The sequence below is a fragment of the Nannobrachium achirus genome (assembly GCF_963921795.1).
Source record: "Nannobrachium achirus genome assembly, chromosome: 9".
Classification (NCBI taxonomy): domain Eukaryota; kingdom Metazoa; phylum Chordata; class Actinopteri; order Myctophiformes; family Myctophidae; genus Nannobrachium; species Nannobrachium achirus.
In genome coordinates this window covers 118,647-127,577 of record NC_137818.1, presented here as the reverse complement: position 1 = coordinate 127,577, position 8,931 = coordinate 118,647, and positions in this window count along the sequence as shown.

Sequence of the window (8,931 nt, the reverse complement as noted above, 5' to 3'; positions counted from 1 at the left end):
GCAAGAATGATTGATATGAAGATTTGCAATGTTTAGTGCATTAAAACCCAAATAAATTGCTAAATGCCTAATGATTCAAAGATAGACAACATTTTGGCAAGGGATAAAAGGCCATCACCAATTTCCAAATGGACCATTGAGCTTTCACCTCGATTTATGTGAATGGAAATGTGTAAAAGCCTCCCCTGTACAGACATGCCACATTTAGGACAATCTCATGCAATGTTGGGTAAGAACCATGTTGTTTTTTTTATCCAGTACAAATATGTAAAAATGTTACATTGACTACCTTTCTGTCTGTATAGGGCTGAATGGGTAGGGAAGCCCGCCTGGGGAACCAGAGCCCCTGGTTGTCCCAGGCAAGGGTAGCAATGTTGATGTGTGTGGAGGAAAATAGGTATCTCTCTATATAGACCACTCGACTCAACTCAACACAACACAATTAAAAGCACATTTATAAAGCACATTTAACATGACATGAAAAATATAAATAAAACATAACAATGCAATATAAATGGCATAGAATATCAACATAAGCAAAACATTAGCATCAGTAAAGGAAGATCATGGACTGCCAGTCTCAGCTAAAGACCAGGCAGGTCTTTAATAAAGACTGAAAATGAAATATCATTCGACTGGGCAGCTCTGATGTGTAGGGGCAAGCTGTCACAGTGCCCCAAGCTGTCATGCATAGACCACATTAGTGCATCTTTTGAGCCTGGGCCTCCCCAGGCTCTGTAACGGCATCAGAGCTGCCCATTCGACTGATATTTCATTTTCAGTCTTTATTAAACCTGCAGTCAATGATTTTCCTTTACTGATGCTAATGTTTAGCTTTTGTTTATTTTGGTATATTATACATTTGGTATTTTATGCTAATGTCTATTTATATTGCATTGTTAGATTGTTTTTAACTGTACAGCACATGGGTGACCTGGTCATGTTAAATGTGCTTTAGAATGTGCTTTTAATTGTGTTGATTTGAGATGCAGTGCAGTGGTCTATATAGATGGATAGATACCTATTTTCCTCCACACACATCGGCATTGCTACCCTTTCCTGGAATCAAAACCTGGGACAACCAGGGGCTCTGGTTCCCCAGGCAGGCTTCCCTACCCATTCAGCCCTATACAGACAGAAAGGTAGTTAATGTATGTAACATTTTTACATATTTGTACTGGATACAAGAAAAGACATCGTTCTTACCCAACATTGCATGAGATTGTCCTAAATGTGGCATGTCTGTACAGGGGAGGCTTTTACGCATTTCCATTCACATAAATCGAGGTGAAAGCTCAATGGTCCATTTGGAAACTGGTGATGGCCTTTTATCCCTTTCCAAAATGTTGTCTATCTTTGGATCATTAGGCATTTACCTTACATTATATGGGGCGTTGGAAAGCAGTGGATAGTTCAGGAGCTATGCTGATTTAAAGTTTTTAGTTTTCACGGCTGAAAATTCAGGATGGACACAATATATGGTTAAAAAAACATATGGGACAATAATTGGATCTGGGAACATCAAAATTCATTATCTAGACGGTAGACACCTAAGGATTCTAAAAATGTAGGTTAGAAAAATATATATTTCGGGTGCATGGGAGGCATACCTTCCTACCAGACTAATTGCCCATACATTGATTGATTGATTGAATACTTTATTAGAAGTTTGCATAGAAAAGGTAGTTTACAGTTCGCTGGTACAAGGTCAACTAAAAGGAGATCCTAGGAAAGCACTTGGTTTATTTACACTAGAAACCATTGAAGTATCTCATTTAACATTGAATGACAGATGGATAGAACACAGTACTATGCAGTAGATATATTTATATATTCGATTTGTTCGCAAACGTCACATCTCTACCTGTCAGTGATGATTTTTTATTTTATTTGTGTCTTCACAGAACAACTACACTACGTGGATTGGTCTGCAAGCATCATGGCCCGGGGCTTTGGTGGTCTCCGCCTAGAGTAGTTTTCTGTTTTCAGGTTGGATTGTCGACCAAGTTGGTAGTGTAGTAGTGTTAGTTTCTGTTTTCAGGTTTATATAGGACCAAGTCAGTAGTGTAGTTTCTGTTTTCAGGTGGACTCTACGACTGTTGGCAGTGTAGTCTTTTATTTTCAGTAGGGATGTCCGATATTGACTTTTTTACCCATAACCGATATAATATCCAAATCTTAATTCCTATATTAACCAATACCGATATATGCTAATATAATATCTAGCAGTGATTCTCAACCATTTGAATTTCAAGGACTCCCAGTTTGAAATGCATTAGGCTACTGACCCACATTTAATCGCATTTATATATCGCTGGGACCCCAATTTATATTATAAAATCATATTAAGATTGTACAAATGGAATGGGTCCATTTGGTTCCATTTGTACACTAAAAGTTACAGACCCCTAAGGGTCCATTTGGTTGCTAACTATCTAACATTTGCTGGGGACCCCCTGAGAGTCCCCAAACCTCACTTTAGGGTTTTGTCACACCCCTACCATACAGTAAGAACTCCTGTTAAAAAAAAAATATATTTTTAGATACATTTTTATGCTAATATCTGCCGATATCGGCCCACCGATAACATCGGACATCCCTAATTTTCAGGTTTATCTAGGTCTAGGACTATGTTGGTAGTGTAGTAGCGTCGTCTTCCGTTTTCGGGTTTATCTAGGGCTTAGTAGTGTAGTAGCGTCGTCTTTTGTTTTCAGGTTGACTACGACAGTTGGCAGTGCAGTTTTTGTTTTCAGGTGGACTCTACGACTGTTGGCAGTGTAGTTTTGGTTTTCAGGTTGAATCTAGGACTAAGTTGGTAGTGTAGCAGCGCAGTCTTCTGTTTTCAGGTGAACCCTATGACTAGTTGCTAGTGTAGTGCTGGTAGTCTCTCCACCGGCGGTCTGCCAAAGTCCTCGGGCCCAACTGGGAGTTTCGGGCAAGGTAAAAAGGGAGGTAGGGAAATCACGTGACAACAGGGGATGCGCCATGTCCAGCCATGGATTCACCATGATACTTTGGAGACGGAAACGATTATTATTTACAGTTATTATTATTATTTCATTATGCACTGTGCATGTCAAAAAGCAAGTGATTGTAAAAATACTTTTTATATATTTTCTATATTCCTGAACAGATTATCTGACAAGTCTCAGTCGTTCATAAATAGTGTTTCTTCCACGTTTGTTCATGAGCTGATCTAGCCGGCTCCATCATTCTGGCACCCATGGGAGCGTCATGGCAGCTCCCGGCGGTCACGTGGTTTCCATTCCTTATGTTTTAACTTCCTTGGTTTCTGTTAGATTGTGACAGCCTTTAGAGCTGTCACAATCACCATGTTCAACTTGAAGATTAATTGTCGCTCAGATAATTTGATTGCGTCATACTAACAGTGCTTGGGATGCTGACTGCAGGGCGTGATTGGCTAACCTTAACCCTAACCCTAACCCTAACCATGTGTGTGTGGTAGAGAGAATGTGCATCCACCAGTGTGTAGGGCCTGTGTAGTTCCGAAAATGTCCAGGTCCATAAGACCTGGACATTTTTGGTACCTACCAAAAGGTGACATTTTGGTTATTTAGCTGTGCAGCGTAAGATGGTGTGCAGGTCATATGTACACTGCATGTTTTTAAAGATGTACAGTAGATATGAATATGATTCAATTTGTTTGCTGTGTTTACTCTAATTATCTTATTTACTTAAGTACTTTCTATGTTTTTTGGCATATTTATAGGATTTGATTTGACTTATTCGTTTGCTGTGTCTATTTAGTTTGGAGGCCATAGAAGGCCCTTATAGGACCAGTTCACCTCTGGGACAACCAGATCTTATTTTATTGTGATGCATTTTGCATCATATGATGCAAAACACATCACTGATGCAAAATGCATCACTAGTACATGCTGAAATACTAAAATATCTCCAAACACAAAAAATAACTCTGGATTGTTTTGGTTGTGTCCCAAACAACAATAAAATAAGATCTGGTTGTCCCAGAGGTGAACTGGGCCTTTAAGCCTCACCCCACAAGGGTTAATATTTGCCTAGAACCTGTGGTACATGTACTTGAGCCCCATCTGGTGGTTGGATTGATTGATTGATGAATTTAATAGAGGTTTGCATAGGAAAAGGTACAGTTTGTTGGTACAAGGTCAAGGGAATCACTGCACTAGACAGTTTTGGAAGGGCCCATTTTGTTTTATTCCTTCACTTGTTCAACAACTTGGTATTAAAGACCATAACATATTGTGTATATGTCTTCCTTATTAGGATTATAAGGATTTGTTGAGTGTCAAATTACATGACAACGCATTTCAGGTGTGTTTAGGGAGTAAAGCAAAAGTAATGCGACTAGTAGTGTAACTAGTTTCTTTCTACAGGGAGTAATTAAGTAATCTAAGGAATTATTTATTTTTCAAAAGTAATGTGTTGTGTAGTGTATTACTTTTTTTTTTTTAGTAACTTACCCCAACTCTGATAACCACTGTTGGGATATGCATTTAGGAAGGCCCGTTTTGAAGACGAGAGGCTTTGCAGCACGGTAGTTCTGTGTTCCCATGATTTAATTGGTTCAGTGCATGTCAGGGACTGGTGCTTTTAAGTTTCCTGGTTTTGGTCGGCTCTCTGTGGTCAGTCGTTTGTACTTCCTGTCGACATGGTTCATTGTGCGGAGAAGAACATGTGTTCTTTGTCCAGAAATGTTTAGCCTCATTAAGCTTTCTGTGCAAAATGTGAATGTGCTTCCATTGCTTCTCCCTTGTGGCTCTTCACCTGAACTGGCACGGTGGAAAAGAGGAGGTTTTACCACCTGCCTCAATATGACCACAAGTATGTGGTGAGATGACAGCATTGTTTCCAAGTGATTTCTGTTGTCTGTCCTGTTTGTTGAATATTGGAGTTACCGGGGTGATTCTGTTTGCATACATCACATGTTCAATGTATTTTGCAGTCTAAGCTTAAGTGCAGAACCCCCTTTCCTTTAAAGAGGTGGTGCCATAGTTTTGTAATAGTTCTGGTTTTCATGTGTCTAGTAGGTTGACAGTATTTCATTAGAAACCCTGGTGTGGTTGTTATGAGCAATTATGTATTCTCTTGCATTTTGGATTTCTTTCTTGAGGCTGCCATCTTGTGGGTCATAAGTCCAGGTCCATAAAACCTGGACATTTGATAGGTGACATTTTTGGTACCTACCAAAAGGTGACATTTTGGTTATTTAGCTGTGCAGCGTAAGATGGTGTGCAGGTCATATGTACACTGCATGTTTTTAAAGATGTAAAGTAGATATGAATATGTTTTATGATGATTATCTTATTTTCTTAAGTACTTTCTATGTTTTTTGGTCTTGCATATTTATAGGATTTGATTTGACTTATTCGTTTGTTGTGTCTATTTAGTTTGGGGAGGCCCTAGTAGGCCCTTAAAGGACCAGTTCACCTCTGGGACAACCAGATGTTATTTTATTGTTTGGGACACGATCAACACAATCCTGAGTTATTTTTTTGTGTTCAATCTGTGTTTTGAGATATTTTAGTATTTCAGCATATATTAGTGATGCATTTTGAATCATATGATGCAAAACACATTTAAAATGCATCACTAGTACATGCTGAAATACTAAAATATCTCAAAACAAAGATTGAACACAAAAAAATAACTTAGGATTGTGTTGATTGTGTCCCAAACAACAATAACATAACATCTGGTTGTCCCAGAGGTGAACTGGGCCTTTAAGTTTCACCCATAAGCGTTAATATTTGCCTTGCCCCACAAGCTTTAATATTTGCCTAGAACCTTTGGTACATGTACTTGAGCCCCATCTGGTGGTTGGATTGATCGATGAATTTAATAGAAGTTTGCATAGGAAAAGGTACAGTTTCATGACGGTACAGTTTGTTGGTACAAGGTCAAGGGAATCACTGCACTAGAACGATTTGGAAGGGCCAATTTTGTTGTGCATCCACCAGTTTGTAGGGCCTGTGTAGTTCCGAAAATGTCCAGGTCCATAAGACCTAGACGTTTGAAAGGTGACATTTTTGTACCAAAAGGTGACATTTTGGTTATTTAGCTGTGCAGCGTAAGATGGTGTGCAGGTCATATGTACACTGCATGTTTTTAAAGATGTACAGTAGATATGAATATGATTTAATTTGTTTGCTGTGTTTACTCTAATTATCTTATTTACTTAAGTCATTTCTATGTTTTTTGGTCTTGCATATTTATAGGATTTGATTTGACTTATTCGTCTGCTGTGTCTAATTAGTTTGGAGGCCCTTAAAGGACCAGTTCACCTCTGGGACAACCAGATCTTATTTTATTATTGTTTGGGACATGGTCAACACAACCCTGAGTTATTTTTTGTGTTCAATCTTTGTTTTGACTTATTTTAGTATTTCAGCATGTACTAGTGATGCATTTTGCATCATATGATGCAAAACACATCACTGATGATGCTAAATGCATCACTAGTACATGCTGAAATACTAAAATATCTCCAAACACAGATTAACCACCAAAAATAACCCAGGATTGTGTTGATTGTGTCCCAAACAACAATAAAATAAAATGTGATTGTCCCAGAGGTGAACTGGGCCTTTAAGCCTCACCCCACAAGGGGTAATATTTGCCTAGAACCTGTCGTACATGTACTTGAGCCCCATCTGGTGGTTGGATTGATGAATGTAATAGAAGTTTGCATAGGAAAAGGTATTTTAGGGAGTAACGCAAACGTAATGTGACTAGTAGTGTAACTGGTTTCTTTCTACAGGGAGTAATCATGTAATCTAAGGCATTATTTATTTTTCAAAAGTAATTTGTGTTGTGTAGTGTGTTATTTTTTTAGTAACTTACCCCAACTCTCATAACCACTGTTGGGATATGCATGTAGCAAGGTCAGTTTTGAAGTCAAGAGGCATTGCAGTACGGTAGTTCTGTGTTCCCATGATTTAAGTGGTTCAGTGCATGTCAGGGACTGGTGCTTTTAAAAGGATCCCTGGCTAATACGACAAATATGCCTTAATACATTATAATTGTCATCTATAACGACAATGTGAAAAATTAAAAACACCTTAAATATTCTAATTATCTTAGAAATAGCTAATCTCTCATTCAATAGGGGAAATACCTGTCGCAAGTTGATGTCATGTGTGATCTATCCCTATAGAATGTATGGCATGCATGTGCAAAAAACATATTTGAAATATTGATTTGATGCTCATATTAACCATAGGAAGTATTGTTTGTTTTTTATTTGCACATGCTTGCCATAAATTCCATAGGGATAGATCACACATGACATTTATGACATCATCAACTTGCGACGGGCATTTCCAGTGTTGAGTGAAAGATTAGCTATTTCTAGCAGAAATAACATATTTAAGGTGTTTTTAATTTTACATTGTAGTTATAGAGGACAATTATAATGTATTAAGGCGTATGTGTCGTATTAGCCAGGGATCCCTTTAAGTTTCCTGGTTTTGGTCGGCTCTCTGTGGTCAGTCGTTTGTACTTCCTGTCGACATGGTTCATTGTGCAGAGAAGAACATGTGTTCTTTGTCCAGAAATGTTTAGCCTCATTAAGCTTTCTGTGCAAAATGTGAATGTGCTTCCATTGCTTCTCCCTTGTGGCTCTTCACCTGATCTGGCACGGTGGAAAAGAAGAGGTTTTATCACCTGCCTCAATATGACCACAAGTATGTGTTGAGATGACGGCATTGTTTCCAAGTGATTTCTGTTGTCTGTTCTGTTTGTTGAATATTGGAGTTACCGGGATGATTCTGTTTGCATACATCACATGTTCAATTTATTTTGCAGTCTAAGCTTAAGTGCAGAACCCCCTTTCCTTTAAAGAGGTGGTGCCATAGTTTTGTAATTTTTCTGTTTTTCATGTGTCTAGTAGGTTGACAGTATTTCATTAGACACCCTGGTGTGGTTGTTATGAGCAATTATGTATTCTCTTGCATTTTGGATTGCATAGGAAAAGGTACAGTTTCATGACAGTACAGTTTGTTGGTACAAGGTCAAGGGAATCACTGCACTAGACAGATTTGGAAGGGCCCATTTTGTTGTGCATCCACCAGTTTGTAGGGCCTGTGTAGTTCCGAAAATGTCCTGGTCCATAAGACATGGACATTTGAAAGGTGACATTTTTGGTACCTACCAAAAGGTGACATTTTGGTTATTTAGCTGTGCAGCGTTGGATGGTGTGCAGGTCTTATGTACACTGCATGTTTTTAAAGATGTACAGTAGATATGAATATGATTTAATTTGTTTGCCGTGTTTACTCTAATTATCTTATTTACTTAAGTACTTTCTTAGTTTTTTGGTCTTGCATATTTATAGGATTTGATTTGACTCATTCGTTTGCTGTGTCTATTTAGTTTGGAGGCCCTTAAAGGACCAGTTCACCTCTGGGACAACCAGATCTTATTTTATTATTGTTTGGGACATGGTCAACACAACCCTGAGTTATTTTTTTGTGTTCAATCTTTGTTTTGACTTATTTTAGTATTTCAGCATGTACTAGTGATGCATTTTCCATCATATGATGCAAAACACATCACTGATGATGCTAAATGCATCACTAGTACATGCTGAAATACTAAAATATCTCCAAACACAGATTAACCACCAAAAATAACCCAGGATTGTGTTGATTGTGTCCCAAACAACAATAAAATAAAATCTGATTGTCCCAGAGGTGAACTGGGCCTTTAAGCCTCACCCCACAAGGGGTAATATTTGCCTAGAACCTGTGGTACATGTACTTGAGCCCCATGTGGTGGTTGGATTGATGAATGTAATAGAAGTTTGCATATGAAAAGCTATTTTAGGGAGTAACGCAAAAGTAATGTGACTAGTAGTGTAACTAGTTTCTTTCTACAGGGAGTAATCAAGTAATCCAAGGCATTATTTATTTTTCAAAAGTAATGTGTGTA